General features: G+C 38.4%; 1 protein-coding gene across 11 annotated transcripts in view; it reads right to left on the bottom strand.

Moving 5' to 3' along the window:
- ST7L (suppression of tumorigenicity 7 like) overlaps positions 1-23,559 on the bottom strand; it is a 150,921-nt gene that overhangs the window by 25,197 nt on the left and 102,165 nt on the right. The window lies entirely within an intron of this gene.

Here is a 23,559-nt window from a genome sequence, read left to right as displayed (position 1 = left end):
CATTGGATGGTATTAATAGCAGATTACACAGTATGGAAGGAATAGTTGAAAAAATACCAATAAAAACCATTCATAATGAAACATAGAACATAAAGATTTTTAACAGTGAACAGAATATCAGTGAGCATTGGGACAAATTCATGTCACATTATATAACTGAAGTCCCTGAAGGAAAATATTTGAACAAATAATGGCCAAATTTTTCCAAATTTGATGAAAATGAGAACCCCAAGCACAGGAAACATGAAGGAAAGTACACCAAGGAATATCATAATCAAATTGTTTAAAACCAGTGATAAAGAGAAAACCTTCAAAACAAGCAGAGGTAAAAGACCATATTCTATACAGATGAACAAGGATAAGAATTACAGCAGAATTCTCTTTGATAACAATACAATCCTGAAGACAGTGGAGTGATAGCTTTAGAGTACTGAGGAAAAAACTGTCAACCTAGAATTCTATACCTGGTGAAAATACCTTTCAAAACAAAGGCAAAATAGAGACTTTTCTCAAACATGCACAGTCTGAAAGAACTTATCACCAGCAAACCTGCAGTATAGAAATACAAATTCCATTAGCTGTACAAGGAAGGGAAAATGAAGAGCACTAGAAATGGTAACTATGTGGGTAAATTTGAAAGACTGTTTTCCTTATTCTTTAAATCTCTTTACAATTTTATAACAATGAATTGTGGGGTGTATAAAATATGTAGAAGTAAAATGTATGACAACAATAGCACAAAGGCTGAGAGAGAAGAAATGGAAGTAAGATTCTTATACTATCGTGAATCAGTATAATATATGAAAGAAGTACATGATAAGTTAAAGTTGTATACTGTAAGCCCTAAAGCAACCGCCAAGAAACAAAACAAAGCAAAGGATAAAACTGAAGTCATAGTGTGACTGGAGAGGGGCTGCACTGACAACAAGGTCAGTCATGGAGGTATGGACGCAGATGCTGCTTGGTATGTGGAACGTCAGAACTATGCAAGCCCTAAGCTTCAACTCTCAACGGTCTCAGCCCCAAAGGGTCAGAAAATTTCCATCCTGGTGCGGATGCCATCCAGGAGACCCTTGGGGCCTTTGGAAAGAGAGAACAGACAGAAGAGGAAGGATAACTCCAAGCACAGACTAGAGAACAACTGTCAACCTTGAAGAAACACCATGAAGATGAGATCACTCATCACATAAAGGAGATTTAGCCCCTGCGGAAAGATACTGAGCAGCACAAGCAAGGGATCAAGAAATTAATAAAATGTGATGATGAGTAAGTACACACAGTTCCCCATAGAATGGCTACATATCATTGCCCACTTCTTTGTAGACATAGTTCTGGTTTCATTAATATCTGTGTGCTGCCAATGGATTATAATAAATTGTTATCAGTGAAAAAAAATGGAATCATAAAAAATAATCCAAAACAAAGAAAAAGGGGAAAGGAGAGCAAAGAACAAATGATAGAAGAATAGTAAGATTGTTGATTGAAAACCAACAATCTCAATAACCACCTAAAATGTAAATGGTCTGAACAACCCAATTAAAGGCAGAGATTGTCATATTGTGTAAAAAAAGCAAGACCCAAATATACACTGCCTACAAGAAATCCACTTTAAATAGAAAGACAGAACTAGGGTAAATTGTTATAGAATACTCTAACCAAATGGAGCAGAATACATGTATTTTTTTGTTAGTGCACAAGAACATTCACTATGATAGACCATTAAAATGTCTCAGTAGGGCTTCCCTGGTGGCGCAGTGGTTGACAGTCCACCTACCGATGCAGGGGACACGGGTTCATGCCCCGGTCTGGGAAGATCCCACATGCCGCAGAGCGGCTAGGCCCGTGAGCCATGGCCGCTGAGCCTGCGCATCCGGAGCCTGTGCTCCGCAATGGGAGAGGCCACAGCAGTGAGAGGCCCGCGTACCGCAAAAAAAAAGAATCCACCTGCCAATGCAGGGTACATGGGCTCGAGCCCTGGTCTGGGAAGATCCCACATGCCGCAGAGCAGCTAAGCCCATGCGCCACAACAACTGAGCCTATGCTCTGGAGCCCACGAGCCACAACTACTGAGCCCACGTGCCACAACTACTGAAGCCCACATGCCTAGAGCCTGTGCTCCACAACAAGAGAAGCCACCACAATGAGAAGCCCGTGCACCACAAAGAAGAGTAGCCCTCACTCGCCACAACTAGAGAAAGCCCGTGTGCAGCAATGAAGACCCAACACAGCCAAAAATAAATAAATTAAATAAATAAAATTTTAAAAATAATTTAAAAAAATAAAATGTCTCAGTAAGTTTAAAAGGATTTATGTCATAGAAAGCATGTTCTCTGACTACAATGGAATTAAATTAGAAATTAATAACAGAAAGGTCTCTAGGGCATCCCCAAATATTTGGAAAATAACACAGTTCTAAATAGTCCATGGGTCAATAAAGAAATCAGAGAGGAAATTAGAAAATATTTGTATATGAATGAAAATTAAAACACAACGTATCAATATTTGTGGGATGCAGATAAAGCAGCACTTATAGGGAAATTTATAACATTAAAAGTCTACATTAAAAAAGAAAAAAAGCATTAAAGTCAATTAAGAAAGTAGAAATAAGTAAGCAGAGGAAAAGTAATTACAAAGATCAGAACAGAAATCAATGAAATGGAAAACAAAAACAATAGGGAAAAATCAATGAAACCAGAAGCTGGTTCTTTAAGATCAATAAAATTGACAAAACTCTAACCAGAATAATTAGGAATAAAGTAGAAAAGACACAAATGGCCAATATCAGGAAGGAGAGGTGCCATCACTACAGATTGCACAGTTATTAAAGGGAATATTGTAAATAATTTTATATCAATAAATTTAATAACATATGAAATGAACAAATTCCTTGAAAGACACAAATTAGCAAAGCTCACTCAAGAAGAAATAAGTAATCTGAATAGCCCCACACATATTAAAGAAACTGACTTCTTTGTTTAAAACTTTCCCACAGAAGAAACTCCAGGCACAGATGGTTTTATTAATGAATCCTACAAACATTCAAAGAAACAAAATACTAATTCTACAGAAACTTCTCCAGAATACTGAAGAGATTGGATCACTTCCCAACTCACTCTATAAGACCAAGCAGTAACATGACAAAGAAAGATACAAACCAACTTCCCTAATGAACAAACATGCCAAAAAATCTTAACTTTTTAACAAGTCAAATGCAATAATATATAAAAAGATAATACATAATGACCAACTTGGGTTTATCTCAGGAATTCAAGGTTGGCTTGACATTTGAAAACCAATCAATGTATTTCACCATATTAACAATTCAAAAAAGAAAAACTATATGATCATGTCAATACTCCCAGGTGATACAGTTCTAGAGATGAGAGAAGTGATTCCATCAGTGAAAGAATTTCCTGATCAACATCATTGAAGATTACTCAAAATTTTCAAAGGCTTATGAGCCCAAGTTTGTTACTACATTATCATATTTACTGAATATATTTTCTGGAAAGTAACTTTAATACAGTTTACTCTCAAGGGGAAAAAAAACAGATTTTTGAAATGTGGCTATTGTAATTATCCATCAAATCCAATGTCTGAGACAATTGGTAAAATGTCAAAGTATTTGGCTTTGAGGAAAATAAATGCAGATCTTTAGTGAAAATAATAGATTCAGAAAAAGAATTTGACAAAATCCAACATACATTTCAGATAAAAACTCAGCAAACCAGAAATAGAAGGGAACTTCCTTGACCTGATAGTGGACATCAGAGAAAAAACCTACAGCTTATATCAAATTTAATCATAAAAGACTAAACAGTTTTCCCCTAAGATTAGGAATAGGGCATTAATACCCACTTTTACCACTTTTCTATTCAAATATATTGGAGGTACTAGCCAGTGCAGTAAAGCAAGAAAAAGAAATAAAGGTATTCAGATTAGAAAGGGAGGAGTAAAACTGTCTTTGCAGAAAATATAATTGTCGAAAATCTAATGGAGTCTATTTTTCTTAAAAACACTACCAAAACTAATAAGTGAATTTATCAAGGTTGCAGAATAGATCAATTGTCTTTTTACTAGCAATGGAAATAGTAATAAACAGTACCATTTATAATAGCATCAACAATATGAAATACTTAAGGATAAAGCTGACAAAAAATGCACAAGACTTATACATTGAAAACGACAAAACATTGCTGAGAGAAGTTGAAAAAGGCCTAAATAAATGGAGAGACATATTGTTTTCAGGAATCAGAAGACAATGTTGCTAAGATGCCAGTTCTCCCCAAATTGATCAATAGATTTAATGCAATCCCAATCAAAATCTCAACAGGCTTTTTTGTAAAAAGTGATAATTCTAAAATTTTTACAGAAATACAAAGAAAGTAACATAGTCAAAACAACTTTGAATGGTAAGAGCAAAACTGGAAAATGTCACTACCTGACTTTAAGATTTCTTATAAAACTACATTAATTAAGACAGTAGTATTGGCATAAAAATAAGCAGATCAATGGAACAGAATAGAAACTCTAGAAATAGACCCTTGAATATGTAATCAGGTGATTCTGACAAAGTGCAAAAGCAGTTCAATAAAGAAAGTATAGTCTTTTCAACAAATGGTTCTGGAGCAATTGGATATCCATCCACATGCAAAAACTAAAATTTGATCCATACCTCATACCATATATAAAAATTATCTCAAGATATATTGTACATCTAAATGTAAAACCTACAACTATAAAATCTGTAGAAAACACAGGATAATATCTTTGTGACCTCAGGCTAGGCAAAGATTTCTTAATATGATGCCAAAAGTACCATCCATAAAGAACAAATTGATAAGTTGAACATTATCAAAATTAAAAACTTCTGCTCTTTGAAAGACACTATTAAGAGAATGGAAAGACAAGTCATTGACTAGAAAAATATATTTTCAAATCACATATCTAATAAAGGACTGACATCCTAAATATACAATGAACTCTCAAAACTCTATAGTAAGAAAACAACCCAATAAAAATGGGGAAAATGTTCTACAAGATACTTCAAAAAAGAAGACATACAAGAGGCAAATAAGTAATTGGAAAGATACTCAACATTGTTAGTCATTAGGAAAATGTAAATTAAAACCACAATGAGATATCACTACATACCTTTTAGAGGGGTAAAATTAACATGACCTTCCATATTAAGTGTTGATGAGGAAGTGGAGCAACAGGAACTGCTCATAGGAGTATAAATGGTACAACCGATTTGAAAAATAGTTTGGTAGTTTCCTTAAGAATTAAATATACACTTACCTACCATACGATTCAGCCATTCTACTTCTAGGTATTTATCCCAAAGAAATATAAGTACACATCTATGCCAAAGTTGTAAAATAATGTTCAATGTGTAATAGCAAAAAACTAGAAATTACCCTAATATCTACCAACAAGTGAATGGATGAATAAACTGTGGTATATCCATACAATATCACTCAGCCATAAAAAGAATGAACGATCAACACATGCAACAATATGAATGAATCTCAAAATAATTATGTTGAATGAAAAAAAACAGGTTAAAAAAAGAGAGAAAACCAGGTGGAAACGGGGTCCTGAAACAAGTATGGGAATTAAAGACTCTGGGGGACCCAGTCAGAGGGACCCTCTCACACTTTTGTGAGTTTTATTTTTAGGAGCTCCACCAGATTCTTACAGTGATTATCAGAAAAAAATCTTCTCATGCTTCCAGCAGGGGGAGGAAAAGGTTAACTGTTTTGAAATACCCCAGACCATTCTGGGGTTTTGTCTGCTTTTTGGTTTTGGGTTTTGTTGTTTTTTTCTTCCAGTTTTATTGAGATATAATTGACATACAGCACCATATAAGTTTAAGGTGTACAGCATAATGATCTGACTTACATACATCATGAAATGATTACCACAATAAGGTTAATGAACATCCATCATCTCATATAGACACAAAATTAAAGAAATAGAGAAAAAAAATTTTTTCCTGGTGATGAGAACTCTTATTATTTACACTCTTAACAACTTTCATATATAACACACAGCAGTGTTAGTTTATCCTGTTGTAGATTACATCCCTACTATCTATCTTATAACAGGAAGCTTGTACCTTTTGACCACCTTCATCCAATTCCCTCTACCATATACCTCTGGTAACCACAAGTCTGATCTCTTTTTCTATGAGTTTGCTTGTTTGTTTGTTTGTCTATTTGTTTTTGAAGTATAATTGACCTACAACACTCTATTAGTTCCTGGTGCACAATGTAGTGATTAGATGTTTCTGTACATTAGAAACTGATCATCACAATAAGTCTAGTTACCATGTCACCATACAAAATATTGCTTAATTATTGACTGTGTTCCCAACACCGTACATTCCATACCCACACTTGTTTATTTTGTAACTGAAAGTTAGTACCTCTTAATCTCCCTCACCTATTTCTCTCATTCCCCCACTCCTCTCCCCTCAGGCAGCCACCCATTTGCTCTCTGTACCTATGACTCTGTTTCTGTTTTCTTATGTTTGTTCATTAGTTTTGATTTTAGATTCCATATATAAGTGATATCATACAGTATTTGACTATTGTAAATAATGCTGCAATGAATATAAGGATGCACATGTTTTTTTGAATTAGTGTTTTTGTCTTTTTTGGATAAATACCTAGGAATGGAATTGTTAGATTGTATGGTAGTTCTAGTTTTAGTTTTTTTGAGAAAACTCCATACTGTTTTCCATAGTGGCTGACCAATTTACATTCCCAACAACAGTGTACAAGGGTTCTCTTTTCGCCACATCCTCACCAACATTTGTTATTTGTGGTCTTTTTGATGACAGCCATGCTGGTGGGTGTGAGGTGATATCTCATTGTGGTTTGAGTTGCATTTGTCTGATGATTAATGATGTTGAGCATCTTTTCATAAGCCTGTTGGGCATCTGTATGTCTCCTTTGGGAAAATGTCTCTTCAGGTCTTCTGCCCATTTTTAAAATCAGGTTGTTTTTTTTTTTATTTTGAGTTGTATGAGCTGTTTATATATATTGGGTATTAACCCCTTATTAGTCATATCGTTTGTAAATATTTTCTCCCATTCCGTAGGTTGTCTTTTAGTTTTGTCAATGGTTTCCTTTGCTGTGCAAAAGCTTTTTAGTTTAATTAGGTCCCATTTGGTGTTTTTGTTTCCTTTGCATTTGCAGACAGATCCAAAATAATACTGCTACATTTTATGTCAAAGAGTGTTCTGCCTATGCTTTCTTCTAAGAGCTTTACAGTTTCCAGTCTTATATTTAGGTGCTGAATTCTTTTAACCTTTTCTTATCTGTAAAACTTGATCACTCCTTCAAATCTGAATAATAGCCTTGCCAGGTAGAATATTCTTGGTTGTAGGTTTTTCCCTTTCATCCCTTTAAATGTATCGTGCCACTCCCTTCTGGTCTGCAGAGCAATATGCTCTTGGGGTGTCCCCTATATGAGCTGAGTGGGCCCTTCTGTTGTGATGGACTGACTACTATAAGTGTGCTTATAGGCATGGCTGGATCCTGGCCCAGTTGATTGTCAGGTTTTGCCTAGTGCAGAGGTTTCCAGCTGCTGATGGGCAGGGCTCGGTCCTAGCCCAGCTAGCTGTATTGCCTGGGGAGTCCCAGTCCTGGTGCTGGCCCACTGGTGGCAGGGCCAGGTCACAAGGTGGCTGGCTGTAGAGGCCCAGGGGGTCCCGAGGCCAGGGCCGGACCACTGGTGGGTGGGCCCAGGTCCCAGGATCTCTGACTTCAGGGGCCTTGGGGGGTCCTGAAGTTGGTATGGACCTGCTGGTGGGTGGGGCCAGGGTCCAGGAGGTCCCAGGGCTGGTGCTCACCCACTGGTGGGTGAGGCTGGGTCTCAGAGCTAGTGTCAGCCCGCTGGTGGGCAGGGCCAGGTCCCAAGAGCTGGCTGCAAAGTCCCAGGGGTCCCAGGGCTAGTGCCAACCCACTGGTGGGTGGGACCATGTCCTGGGTCCTCTGGTAGGTGTGGCTGGGTCCTGGGATGGCTGCAGGCTCAAGGTGGTCTAGGGCAGCCTGCCTGCTTGTGGGTGGGACTGTGTCCCCACCCAGCTAGCTCATTGTCCCATTTCCCAGGACTAGAGCCAACAGGCTGATGGGTGGGGCCAGATCCCTGCATTAATAAGCTAGAGGGAGGGGACTCCCCTGGTGGCACAGTAGTTAAGAATCCACCCACCAATGCAGGGGACACGGTTCGAGCCCTGGTCCGGGAAGATCCCACATGCTGCGGAGCAACTAAGCCCATGCGCCACAACTACTGAGCCTGTGCTCTAGAGTCTGTGAGCCACAACTAGTGAGCCCACATGCCACAACTACTGAAGCCCGTATACCTAGAGCCATGCTCCACAACAAGAGAAGCCACTTCAATGAGAAGCCCGTGCACCGAAATGAAGAGTAGCCCCCGCTTACCACAATTAGGGAAAGCCTGCACACAGCAACAGAAGATCCAACGCAGCCAAAAAATAAATATAATTAATTAATTAAAAAAAACAAAAACAAAAACTTAGAGGGAGGATTCCAAAATGGTGCTTGCCAGCTCCAGTGTCCTCGTAATAGAATGAGCTCCCAAAAATGGCTGCTACCGGTATCTATATCCCCATAGTGAGCTCCCGTTCCCTCCTGCCTCTTCAGGAGGCTTTCCAAGATCAGCAAGTGTGTCTGACCCTTCTTTCAAATTACTGCTTCTGTCCTTGGTCTTGGAGTATGTGAGAGATTTGTGTGCTCTTTAAGAGAGAATTCTCTGTTTCCTACAGCCCCCTGGCTTCCCCAAAATCAAACCCCACTGGCCCTCAAAGCCAAATGTTCTGGCGTTCATCTTCCCGGTGCAGGACTCCCCAGGCTGGGGAGCCTGATATGGTGTTTGGACCCCTCATTCCTTAGAGAGAACCTCTGCAATTGTGATTATCTTCCTACTTGTGGATCACCTACCTGGGGGTGTGGGTCTTGACTATACTGAGTCTCTGCCCCTCCTACATCTCATTGTGGTTCCTTCTTTATATCTTTAGTTGCAGAAGATCTTTTCTGCTAGTCTTCAGGTCATTCTCATTGACAGTTGCTCCGTAAATAGTTGTAATTTTGGTGTGCCCATGGGAGGAGGTGAGCTCAGGGTCTTCCTACTTTACCATTTTTACCTCACACTTCAGAGCGTTTTTAACAAGGCCTGCCCTCAGGAGAAAACTATTTCACTTGAGCCTAAACTGGTGTTTTTTCAGAGCCTAACTGAACAGGGGAAAGGGAAATATGCAACTCGTATACACTCTAGTCTTCCATATGGAAAAAGAGGAATACCCAACTCTAGCCCACTCTATTCATTTTTCCCCTTGTAACTGGGTGGGTTGGGGAGTGGGGTGGTCTGAGAAGCACTTGGGAAGTTCATAGTTCAGAAGAATAGGCTCATTAAGAAAATTGAGACCTAATCAAGGGCTATAGAATGCTTCCTCTCCTCCCACATCTTACCACCACATTGCTAAAAGTCTATTTACTGAAGTTCCTTTTACCCAGTACATAATGTCCAGCTATCAAGAAAAAATTACAAGGCATTCTAAAGGGTAAAAAAGCAGTTTGAAGAGACATCAAAAACAGACTCAAATATGGCAGATATGTTGGGAATATCAGAACAGGAATTTAAAACAACTATGACTAAGTACTAAGCACTCTAATGGACAAAATAGACAGCATGCAAGAACAGACAATGTAATGTAAGCAGAGAGCTGGAAATTCTAAGACAGAATCAAAAAGAAATATTAGAGGTCAAAGGCACTGTAACAGAAATAAAGAATGCCTTTGATGAGCACATTTAGTAGATGGCATACAACTGAGGAAAGAATCTCTGAACTTGAGGATATCTCAATAGAAATTTCCAAAACTGAAAAGCAAAGAGAAAAAAAGATGGAGAATAAAACAGAAAAGAATATCCAAGAAATGTGGGACAACTACAAGAAGTGTAACATACATGTAAGAGGAATACCAGAAAGAGAGAAAGGAACAGAATACTTGAAGCAATAATAACTGAGAATTTCCCCAAATTAATATCAGATACCAAGCCACAGATCCAAGAAGCTCAGAGAACACCAAGCAGTACAAATATAAATATATCTATACAGGCATATCTAGGAGATATTGAGGGTTTGGTTCCAGACCACCTCAATAAAACAAATATCTCAACAAAGTGAGTCACATGAATGTTTTGGTTTCCTAGGACATATAAAAGTTATGTTTATACTATATTGTAGTCTATTAAGTGTGCAATAACATTATGTCTAAAAAAAACAATGTACATACCTTAATTTAAAAATAATTTATTGCTAAAAAAAATGCTAACCATCATCTGATAATGCAGGATTGCCATAAACCTTCAATTTGTAAAAAAGAATTATAATTGATATGCTAAAGAGAGAAAATGGGTTCATGTAAAATGCTCAATTAAAACCATAAAAGGCAGAAAAAGAATGAAAGGCAAAAACAGGAACAAAGAACAAGGGCAATGAATAGAAAACAGAAACAAATATGGTAGATATCAATCCAACTATGTCAGTAATCATTTGAAAGTCAATGGTCTAAATATGCCAATTAAAAGAGATTGTAAGAGTGGATCAAAAAACAATATGCAACCTGTATGTTGTCTACACAAAACCCATTTTAAATATAAAGAAACATACAGATCAAAAGTAAATGAACAGAGAAAGATATATCATGCTAATATTAATCAAAAGAAAGCAGGAGTGGGGACTTCCCTGGTGGTCCAGTGGGTAAGGCTCTGTGTTCCCAATGCAGGGGGCTCAGGTTCAATCGCTGGTTGGGGAACTAGATCCCCCATGCATGCTGCAACTAAAGAAATTACATGCCGCAACTGAGTCCACATGCTGCAACTAAGAAGTCCGCATGCTGCAACTAAAGATCCCACATGCCGTGGTGAAGATCCCACATACCACAACTAAAGACCCAGTGTGAGCCAAAAATAAATAAATAAAAATAACTTTAAAAAAGAAAAAGAAAGCAGGAGTACTATGTTGCACATGGAAAATTAACATAATATTGCAAGTCTAGTATACTTCAATAAAAAACTTTTAAAATAAAAAAAGAAAAGGAGTAGCTGTATTAATTTCAGACAAAGCAGACTTCAAAGTAAGGAAAATTATCAAGGATAAAGAGGGGTATAACACAATGATAAAGGAGTCGATTTTCCAAGAAGACTTATCAATCCTTAATGTGTATACCTAACAAGAGAGCATCAAAATACACGAGGTAAAAATGGATAGAACAGCAAAGAGAAATAGATGGATCCACTATTACAGTTGAAGACTTCAACACCCCTCTATCAGAAGTGGCCAACTCTAAAAGGCAGAAAATCAGTAAGAACATAATTGAACTCAACAGCACTATCGATTAACTGGTTGTATTTGACATCTACTGACCACTTCATCCAACAACAGCAGAATACATATTCTTCTCAAGCTCACATAAAACATTCACCAAGACAGACCACATCCTGGGCCAGAAAACACACCTTGACAAATTTAAAGGAATAGAAATCATACAATGTCTTTTCTCAGACCACAATGGAATTAATCCAAAAATCAGGGACTTCCCTGGTTGTCCAGTGGGTAAGACTCTGCACTTCCAATGCAGGGGGCCCAGGTTCAATCCCTAGTCAGGGAACTAGATCCCACATGCATGCCGCAACTAAAGAGCCTGCATGCCGCAACAAAGATCCCGCGTGCCACAAGGAAGATCCCGCATGCCGCAGCGAAGATCCCACGTGCTGCAACTAAGAACCAGCACAGCCAAATAAATAAATAAATAAACATTTTTTTAAAAAATCCAGAAATCAATGACAGAAAGATAGCTGGAAAATCCCAAAATACTTGGAGATTAAACAACACACTTCTAAACAGTTGGGTCAAGGGAGAAATCACAAGACAAAATTTTAAAATATTTTAAACTAAATAAAAGTGAAAATACAACTTATCAAATTTTATGAAATGCAGCAAAAACAATCCTTAGAGGGAAAGTTATAACACTGAATGCACATATTAGGAAAAAAAATCTAAAATTAATAATGTAAGCTTCCACCTTAGGGAACTAGAAAAAGAAGAGCAAATCAAATATAAGTAAGCAGAAGAAAAGAAATAATAAAAATTAGAGCAGAAATCAATGAAAATGGGATTTCCCTGGTGGTCCAGTGGGTAAGACTCCACACTCCCAATGCAGAGGGCCTGGATTTGATCCCTGGTTGGGGATTCCACATGCATGCCACACTAAGAGTTCACATGCCACAACTAAACATGCCTCAGTGAAGATCCCGCATGCCACAACTAAGAACCAACACAGCCAAAATAAATAAATATTTTTTTAAAAAGAATTTATTCTTAAAAATAAAGAAATCAATGAAATTGAAAACAGGAAATCAATATAGAAAATCATACAATGAGGTACCACCTCTCTCCAGTCAGAACAGCCATCATCAAAAAGTGTACAAGTAATAAATGCTGGAGAGGGTGTGGAGAAAAAGAAACCCTCCTACACTGTTGGTGGGAATGTAAATTGGTACAGCCACTGTGGAGAACAGGATGGAGGTTCCTTAAAAAACTGAAACTAGGGTTACCATATGATCCTGCAATCCCACTCCTGGGCATATATCCAGAGAAAACTAATTCAAAAAGAAACATGCACCCCACTGTTTATAGCAGCACTATTTACAACAGCCAAGACATGGAAGCAACCTAAATGTCCATCAACAGCTGAATGGATAAAGACGATATTGTCCATATATGAAATGGAATACTACTCAGCCATAAAAAAGAATGAAATAATACCCTTTGCAGCAACATGGATGGACCTACAGATTACCATACTAAATGAAGTAAGCCAGACAGAGAAAGACAAATAAAGACAAATAACATATGAGATTGCTTATATGTGGAATCTAAAAAAAAAGATACAAACGAACTTATTTACAAAACAGAAACAGACTCACAGACATAGAAAACAAAATTATGGTTACCAAAGGGGAAAGGGGGGGAGGGATAAATTAGGAGTTTGGGATTAACATATACACACTGTTATATAGAGAATAGATGACCAACAAGGACCTACTGTATAGCACAGGGAACCATACTCAATATTTTGCAATAACCTATACGGGAAAAGAATCTGAAAATTCATATATATATATATATATATATATATATATATATATATATATATATATATATATATATGAATCACTATGTAAAAAGTGAAAATCCCTCTACCACCATATCCCCCATTCCATACCCCTTCTTATTTAAAAAATTATTTATTTATTTATTTATTTATTTATTTTGGCTGTGCCAGGTCTTAGTTGTGGCATGCAAACTCTTAGTTGTGGCATGCATGCGGGATCTAGTTCCCCAACCAGGGATCGAACCCGGATCCCCTGCACTGGGAGCACGGAATCTTACCCACTGGACCACCAGGGAAGTCCCTCCATACTCCTTCTTAGAGTTAAGCATAATTACCTATTTCCTTCCAGATACTGTTATGCACTTGCTATCATAAAGTATACATAATTATTTTAATAGAATTGGCATCAACTACTCATATTATACTCTTAACAACATACTTAGGTTATTTGCTATTCTTTGTAGTTGCCATGTAATATTCCAAGCTGTGCATATATCATAATTTACTTAACTACGCTCCTATTGATGAACATCTAGGTTATGTCCAGATTTATGGTACAATCAGTATTACACATATATCTTGGAGAAATATGTAAGTATTTCTCTTGAAGTGAAACTGCTAGGTCAAAGGGCATGCCTGTTTTCAATTTTGATACATATTACCACAATGTCCTTTAAAAAGATTTTACCACTTTACACTTTTAACAACAATATATTATTGCCAATTTCCCTATACCCTTACCAAATTTGGACATAAGTATTTTAATTTTTTTCCAGTTTGATGGGTAAATAAGTGGTATCTTATTGTTTTATTCCATATTTCCCTGATTACCAATGCTCAATAAACATTTGTAGTTCTGAGAATTGTCTATTCATAGGCTTTGCCCATTTTTAGTGTCCTTTTAAAAAAAATTAGGCTGTTTTTTAGAGCAGTTTTAGGTTCACAGCAAAATTGAGAGGAAGGTGCATAGATTTCCCATATATCCCTTACCCCTACATATGCACAGCTTCCCCCACTATCAAAATCCGACATCAGAGTGGTACATTTGTTACAATCTATGAACCTACATTGACACATCATTATCACCCAAAGTCCATAGTTTACATTAATGTTTATTCTTGGTGTTGTACATTTTATGGGTTTTGACAAATATACAGTGATATGTATCCACCATTACAGTATCATATGGAATAGTTTCAATGTCTTAAAAATCCTCTGTGCTCTGCCTTACATTACTCCCTCCCCCCAAACACCTGGTAACCACTGATGCTTTTATTGTCTCCATATTTTACTTTTCCCAAAATGTAATATAATTGTAATTATATAATTGAAATCATATAGTACGTATACTTTTCAGACTGGCTTATTTCACTTAGTAATATGCATTTAAGGTTCCTCTATGTCTTGACAGCTCATTTTTTTTAGTGCTGAATAATATTCCATTGTCTAAATGCACCACAGTTTGTTTATTGAGTCACTTGTTGATGGACAATTGGTTTCTTCAAAGTTTTGGAAGATCAAGTGGGAAGAACGGGCATTTTGACAAAATTGAGTCTTCCTATCCATGAACATGGACTATCTCTCCATTTATTTAGTTATTGATTTCATTAATCACAATTTTGTAGTTTTCCACATAAGGATCTTGTACATATTTTGTTAGATTTATCCCTAACTATTTCACTTTTGGGGGATGCTAATGTAAATGGCATTGTGTTTTTAATTTCAAATACCACTTGTTTGGACTTCCCTGGTGGCACAGTGGTTAAGAATCCACCTGCCAATATAGGGGACACCGGTTTGAGCCTTGGTCTGGGAAGATCCCACATGCCATGCAGCAGCTAAGCCTCTGCACCACAACTATTGAGCCTGCGCTCTAGAGCCCATGTGCCACAACTACTGAAGCTTGCGTGCCACAACTACTGAAGACTGCATGCCTAGAGTCTGTGCTCCGCAATAAGAGAAGCCACCGTAATGAGAAGCCCACGCACCTCAACGAAGAGTAGCCCCTGCTCGCCCCAAGTAGAGAAAGCTCGTGTGCAGCAACGAAGAGCCAACACAGCAATAAATAAATAAATAAATAAATAAATAAATAAATAAAGTGATTAATAAAAAAGAAATTAAACATCTATCCATGAACTTAAATAGACCTGGGAAAGCCCAAGCATTCATTTAAGAACCTCTGCACCTTAAACTTATGCAGTATTGTATGACAATTATATCTCAATGTAACTAGAAAAAATAAAGGGGAAATAAAGATATTCTAAGAAAAAAAGATTGGAAATAATCTATTAAAAAAAAAAAAAAAAGAACCTCCAGCCACATAATGGAGCAAAAAATGGACAATAACCACACAGAAAGAACGGCTAGACAGATTGGCTTAGCAGAGATATCTGGAAACATCTAGGAATAAAGAATAAAGTCAGGGGTTATCAGTATAAGCCAGGCCGCAGATACATAGTCCCAGAGCAGCAGCCTGCTCTGCTTTGCAGCTGAGGACCTCAACAACCCTCATGACAGCCATGGACTCCATGCAGCTTTCACAGTGCAAGACTGTAGAGTTTGACAGTGAAGATCCCAGTGGTCTGCTCCACAGAGGACACTGGAAGCTTTCACTACTGAGGTAAGCAACAGCCATTGCCACTACAAACCCCCAGGGAGGACGCTGCCATACCTCTCCATCAGAAGGAGCTGCTGTTGCACTGCCTGAGGACCAGGGCTTCCAGCCCCCGTTTCTCCCCTACACACACCACTTTAACACTGTGCAAGACAAAGAACTGGACAAAGAATTCAAAATAACTGTTTTAAGGAAGCTCAGCAAGCTACAAGAGACTACAGACAGATAATTCAATAAAATCAGGAAAACAATATATGAACCAAACAAGAAGTTCAACAAGAGGGACTTCCCTGGTGGTCCAGTGGTTAAGACTCCATGCTTCCACCACAGGGGGTATGGGTTTGATCCCTGGTTGGGGAACTAAAATCCTACATGCCATGCAGTGTGGGGGAAAAAAAAAAAAAAAAAAGAAGTTCAACAAGAGCTAAAAATTGTAAAAAAACCCCCAAAAAAACAGAAAAACAATTCTGGAGCTGAAAAATACAGTGAATAAAATAAAATATGTAATCAAAAGATCAACAATAGACTTGATCAAGCAGAAAAATGAATCTGTAAACTCAAAGATGGGTCATTTGAAATCATCCAGTTAGAGAAGAAAAAAGAATGAAAAAGAATGAAGAAAGACTACATGAATTATGGGGCACCATAAAGTAAAACAACGTAAAACAGTGTTTGCATTACAGGAGTCCCAGAAGGAGAAGAGAGAGAGAGAAAGGGACAGAAAGTTTAAAGAAAAAATAATTGAAAACTTCCCAAATCTGGGAGGCATATGGACATTGAAGTACATGAAGCTCACAGGTCCCCATATAGATTCAACTCAAAGAAGACTTCACCAAAACACATTATAATAAAACTTTCAAAAATCAGATACAAAGATAATTTTGAAAGCAGCGAGAGGGGAAAAAAAAAATAAAACTTCATCTCATACAAAGGAACCCCATAAGGCTATCAGTGGGGCTCTCAGCAGAAATCTTGCAGACTAGGAGAGAGTGGAACAATATATTCAAAGTACTGATATTAAAAACTTCCAACCAAAAAGTTTTCCCCAGCAAAGCTGTCCTTCAGAAATGAAGGAGGGATAAGACTTCCCAAGACAAACAAAAGCTGAGGGAATTCATCACCATTAGACCTGCCTTATAAGAAATATTAAAGGGGGTTCTTTAAGCTGAAATGAAAGAAATATGGATTAGTAATGTGAAAAAACATATGAAAGTATAAAACTCTCTGGTAAATGTAAGTATATTATCAAGTTAAGAATACTCTACTGTAATGGTGGTGTGTAAATCACTTAACTCCACTATAAAGATTAAAAGACAAAAGTATTAAAAATAAATATAGCTACAATAATTTGTTAATGGTACACAATATAAAAAGATGTAAATTGTTGCATCAAAAACATGAAATGAGGGAGGAGTAAAAGGGTAGAATTTTTGTATGTGATCAAAGTTGTTATCAGCTTAAAATAGACTGTTACAACTATAAGATATTTTATGTAAGCCTCATGGTAAGCATAAAGCAAAAACCTATAGTAAATACACGAAAGATAAAGAGAAAGGAATCAAAGCATACCACTACAGAAAATCATCAAATCACAAAGGAAGATATGAATACAAGAAGAAATAGAGGGACTACAAAACAGCCAGAAAACAATGAGAAAGTAAGAAGGCAATCCCATTTACAGTATTATCAAAAACAAAATTAGAAATAAATTTAACCAAGGAGGTGTATAAGACCTATCCACTGAAAACTATAAAACATTGATGAAAGAAACTGAAGAAGACACAAATAAATAGATAGATATCCCATGTTCTTGGATTGGAAGAATTAATGTTGTTAAAATGTCCTTACTACCAGAAGTGATCTACAGATTCAGTGCAATCCCTATCAAAATTCCAGCTGCCTTTTTCATAGAAATAGAAAAAACAATCCTAAAATGTATGAAACCACGAAAGACCCCGAATAGCCAAAGTAATTTTGAGAAAAACAAAGATGGAGCCATTACCCTTCCTGACTTCAAACTATATTATAAAGCTATAATAATCAAAACAGTATGGTACTGGCATAAAAACAGACATGTAAATCAATGGAACATATAGAGAGTTCAGGGCTTCCCTGGTGGCGCAGTGGTTGAGAGTCCGCCTGCTGATGCAGGGGACACGGGTTCATGCCCCGGTCCAGGAAGATCCCACATGCCGCAGAGTGGCTAGGCCCGTGAGCCACGGCCACTGAGCCTGCACTTCTGGAGCCTGTGCTCCGCAACGGGAGAGGCCACAACAGTGAGAGGCCCGCGTACCGCAAACAAAAAAAACAAAACAAAACAAAACAAAAAACAGAGAGTCCAGAAATAAACCCCACACATATACAATCAACTAATCTTTGACGAGGGCACCAAGAACACACAATGCGGAAACGATAGTCTCTTCAACAAATGGTGATGGGAAAACTGGATATTAACATTCAAAAGAATGAAACTGGGGACTTCCCTTGTGGTCTAGTGGCTAAGACTCTGCACTCCCAATGCAGGGGGTCCGGGTTTGATCCTTGGTCAGGGAACTAGATCCCACATAACACAACTAAGAGTTCGCATGTCGCAACTAAATATCCCACATGCCACAACTAAAGATCCTGCATGCTGCAATGAAGATCCCACATGTCACAATTTAAAAAAAAGATTCCACATGTACCAACTAAAATGATCCTGCATGGCACAACTAAGACCCGGCACAGGGACTTCCCTGGTGGTGCAGTGGTTAAGAATCTGCCTTCCAATGCAGGGGACACAGGTTTGATCCCTGGTCCAGGAAGATCCCACATCCTGTGGAGCAACTAAGCCCGTGCACCACAACCACTGAGGCCCACGTGCCCTAGAGCCTGCGTGCCACAACTACTGAACACACGAGCTGCAATTACTGAAGCCCACGTGCCTAGAGCCCGTGCTCTGCAACAAGAGAAGCCACCACAATGAGAAGCCTGTGCACCCCAACGAAGAGTAGTCCCCACTCGCCGCAACTAGAGAAAGCCCGTGTACAGAAACAAAGACCCAATGCAGGCACACCAAAAAAAGACCCGGTGGGCTTCCCTGGTGGCACAGTGGTTGAGAGTACGCCTGCCGATGCAGGGAACACGGGTTCGTGCCCCGGTCCGGGAAGATCCCACATGCCGCGGAGCGGCTGGGCCCGTGAGCCATGGCCACTGAGCCTGCGCGTCCGGAGCCTGTGCTCCGCAACGGGAGAGGCCACAACAGTGAGAGGTCCGCGTACCACAAAAAAAAAAAAAAAAAGACCCGGCACAGCCAAATAAATAAATTTTTTTTTTGGAAAATGAATGAAATTGGACCCCTATTTACCCACTCACAAAAATTAACTCAAAATGGATTAAAGATTTAAATGTAAGATCTGAAACTGTAAAACTCCTAGTAAAATACATAGGGAAAAATCTCTTCGACATTGGTCTTGGCAATGATATTTGGATAAGATGCCAAAAGCATAGGCAACAAAAGCAAAATTATACAAGTGATTCTACATCAAATGAAAAACCTTTTCTGCACAGCAAAGGAAACAGTCAAAAAAATGAAAAGGCAATCTACAGAATGGGAGAAAGTATTTGGAAACCATGTATCTGACCAGGGGTTAATATCTAGGAGCTCGTAACTCAATAACAAAAACAAAAAACAAATAATCCAATTTAAAAATGGGCAAGAGAACTGAATAGACATTTTTCCAAAAAAGACATACAAGCGGCCAACAGGTACATGAAAAGGTGCTCAACATCATTAATCATCAGCAAAGTGCAGAGATACCACTTCACAACCTGTTAGAATGGCTATCATCAAAAAGACAATAGATAAGAAATGTTGGCAAGGATGTGGAGAAAGGGGTACCCTGTACACTGTTGATGGAAAAGTAAACTGGTACAGCCGCTATGGAAAACAGTATGGAAGTTCCTCAAAAAAGTAAAAATAGAACTACCATATTCTCCAGCAATCCCACTTCTGGGAATATATCTGAAGAAAGCAAAATCAGTATCCCAAAGAGATATCTGCACTACCATGTCCACTGCAGCATTATTCGTGATAGCCAAGATATGAAAACAACCTAAGTGTCCATTGACAAATGAATGGATAAAGAAAATGTAGTATACAATGGAATATTATTCAGCCATAAAAAAAGAAGAAATCCTGCCATTTGTGATGACACAGATGAAACTTGAGGTCATTATGCTAAGTGAAATAAGCCAGAAGAGAAAGACAAATACTCTATGGTATCACTTACATGTGGAATCTAAGAAAAAAGTCAAACTTATAGAAACAGAGAGTAGAATGGTGGTTACCAGGGGCTGGTGGGTGGGGGAAATGGGAAAAGTTTGGTCAAAGGGTACAAACTGTCAGTTATAACATGAATAAATTTGGAGGGTCTAATGTTCATCATGGTGAAGATAGTTAACAATACTGTAATGTATACTTGAAATTTGCTGAGAAAGTAGGTCTTAAGCATTCTTGAAAAAAAAAAAAGTAACTGTATGAGGTGATGGAAGTCTTAATTAACTTAATTGTGGGAATCATTTCATAATGTGTATGTATATCAAATCATTATGTTTTACACTTTAAATATATGCAATTTTATTCATCAAGTATAACTCAATTTAAAAAACCCCACAGAATGAATGCCTTTCTAGCTGAAGCAGAGTCTTTACAAGGGGGTGACAGACAAAACTGTTAAGCGAAGCCTGATTGTTTTAGGGCTTGGATTACAGGCTAAGGAGTTTCTGTGTCATTATTCAGGCAGTGGGGAACTACTGAAGGTTTTTAATGATGGAGCAGTGTGATAAAGGCAGACATTTGGGGGACTTCCCTGGTGGCACAGTGGTTAAGAATCCTCCAAGAATCCTGACAATGCAGGGGACATGGGTTAGCGCCCTGTTCCAGGAAGATCCCACATGCCGAGGAGCAACTAAGCCCATGCGCCACAACCACTGAGGCTGCGCTCTAGAGCCCGCGAGCCACAACTACTGAGCCCGCATGCCACAACTACTGAAGCCCATGAAGCTAGAGCCTGTGCTCTGTGACGAGAAGCCACCGCAATGAGAAGCCCACCCACTGCAACAAAAAGTAGGCCCCGCTCGCCACAACTAGAGAAAGCCTACGCACAGCAACGAAGATCCAACACAGCCAATAAATAAATTAATTAATTAACTTAATTAAATTAAATAATAAAGCCAGACATTTGGAGAAAAGAGTTTGACTGCAGGCTGAGCAGATCCAGTGGGGGTTTCTTTGATAGCTCAGGTATGAGGGTCTAAGGACTGCTTGAGGGTACTGTCTCTGGGAACAGAATAGCAGATGGAAGAGACTTTGAAAAAAAAATACATAATAAAAGATGAGGCACAAAAGTATACAAGATGACTCAGAAAATGACAGTGGTATCTGGATCATTTGGGAGACTGAAGCTCCAAGAGCTACTTGCCCAGAGTGGACCAACAATGTTCATTATTTGGTTGACAGGATAGCAGCCCTTGTGGTTTGTGAGTAGCATTCTGTGGATGGAAACATCTCTACTGAAACTGAAAGCCCCAAACCTAAGTTCTTTTATTTATTTATTTATTTATTTATGGCTGTGTAGGGTCTTCATTGCAGAGCGCAGGCTTCTCATTGCAGTGGCTTCCCTTGTTGCGGAGCACAGGCTCTAGGCACACGGGCTTCAGCAGTTGCAGCACACAGGCTCAGTAGTTGTGTCTCGCAGGCTCTAGAGCGCAGGCTCAGTAGTCATGGCGCACGAGCTTAGTTGCTCTGCGGCATGTGGGAGCTTCCCGGACCAGGGCTCGAACCCGTGTCTCCTGCATTGGCAGGTGGATTCTTAACCACTTCACCACCAGGGAAGCCCCCAAACCTAATTTCTAAAGTCAGGAAGCTGCCCTAAATGTGTATCTCTTGGCCAAATTGGGTTTACCTGGCTATGGCAATGAGAGAAATTAATCTTTGCTAAAGCAAAGCAAATATCAAACTTACTAAATCACAGACTTATTCACAGTAGAAACTCAGGCTGATATGCAGGGGCAAGAGGGAGATTTCATCAGAAAGGAAGAGTTCTGATTCCGGAATTGTCTATACTCATCCAACAATCATTTATTATGCATTTGATATTTTAGGGTTTGTGACACTTCTCAGCTGTTTACCAAAAATGAGACGGGCATATCTCCCATTACTAAATGATGTTGCATCACAGGAAGGAAGCACAGAACTTTGCACATTAACTTCACAGAGCTACTATGACTTGCGGAATGATGATCATGCTGACACGGACTGGAAAGTGTTGAAAGCGTAGATGATCGGGGGTGGGGGGAAGGCAAGGGTATGATGACAAACATGACCAGAGAACTCAGTAGAGATGTTTCAAAGTTAGGGATTTCTAATTGGGAATCTAGAATCATAGTAATGGATGAGATCGCTAAGGCAGCAGTTCTCAAAAATGTTCATAATAATACTAAGATGTCATTTGACCTTCTCACACTCATTCCCTCTTGAGTGTAGAGTGGAGTTTTCCAGAGCTATAAGACATGCAATATCACAACAGGTTGAATGTAGAAGCAAATATGAGGATCCTGCTATTAAGCCAGACCTTAAAGATATTTGCAAAAATGTTACATAATGCCATTCTTCTCACTGTTTTTGTTTTGGAAATTATAGTTATTTTTCATAGGACATAACATTAATATTAGCAAGTATTGAGTTTATTATTGTTAATTTTATTTTTTTTATATTTATTCATTTATTTATTTGGCTGCTTCAGGTCTTAGTTGCGGCACATGGGATCTTTGTTGCAGCATGTGGGATCTTAGTTCCCCCACCAGGGATTGAACCCGCGTTGCCTGCATTGGAAGGTGGCTTCTTAACCACTGTACCACCAGGGAATTCCCTACTATTGTTAATTTTAAATTAATTAAAATATATAAATATTTTAAAAGATTTTAATCTTTTAAAACAAACTTTAATTTTTAGAACAGTTTTAGATTTATAGAAAAACTACAAAGATAGTACAGAGAGTGCCCAGGTACCTCACACCCAGTTTCCCCTATTTTTAACATCTTTCTTTCATTACAAATGTGTGGTGCGTTTGCCAAAATTAATGAACCAATATTGACATTATTATTATTTAATAAAATCCATATGTTATTCAGATCTCCTCACTTTTCCCCTAGTGTTCTTTATCTTTTCCAGGATCCCATCCAGGATACAACATTACATTTAGTTGTCATGACTCCTTAGGTGCCTCTTGGCCGTGACAGTTTCTCAGACTTTCCCTGGTTTTGAATGACCTTGACAGCCTTGTGGAGTGATTACTAGTCAGGTATTTTGTAGAATGTCCCTCTGATGGAATTGGTCTGATGTTTTTCTTATAGTTAGACTTGGGTTATGTGGAGGAAAACCACAGAGGTGGTGTCATTTTCATCACATCGTATCAAGTGTACACACTGGCAACACGACTTATCACTGTTGATGCTCACCTTGATCCACTGACTGAGGTTTGTCAGGTTTCTCCACTGTAAAGTTACTCCCCTCTCCCCCTCACACTCTTCTGTTTTGTACTCTGGAAGTCACAACCTGCAGCCCTCACCTAAGGAATGGGGAGTTATACTCCACCTCCTCAAGGGCGAAGTAAATTATTTGGAATTGTTCTGTATGGGAGATCTGTCTCTTCTCCCCATATATTTATTTACCAATCATTTACATCAGTATGGACT

Source organism: Orcinus orca, chromosome 1 (genome assembly GCF_937001465.1).
Source record: "Orcinus orca chromosome 1, mOrcOrc1.1, whole genome shotgun sequence".
NCBI lineage: Eukaryota > Metazoa > Chordata > Mammalia > Artiodactyla > Delphinidae > Orcinus > Orcinus orca.
This window is presented reverse-complemented; position numbering and strand designations above follow the sequence as displayed.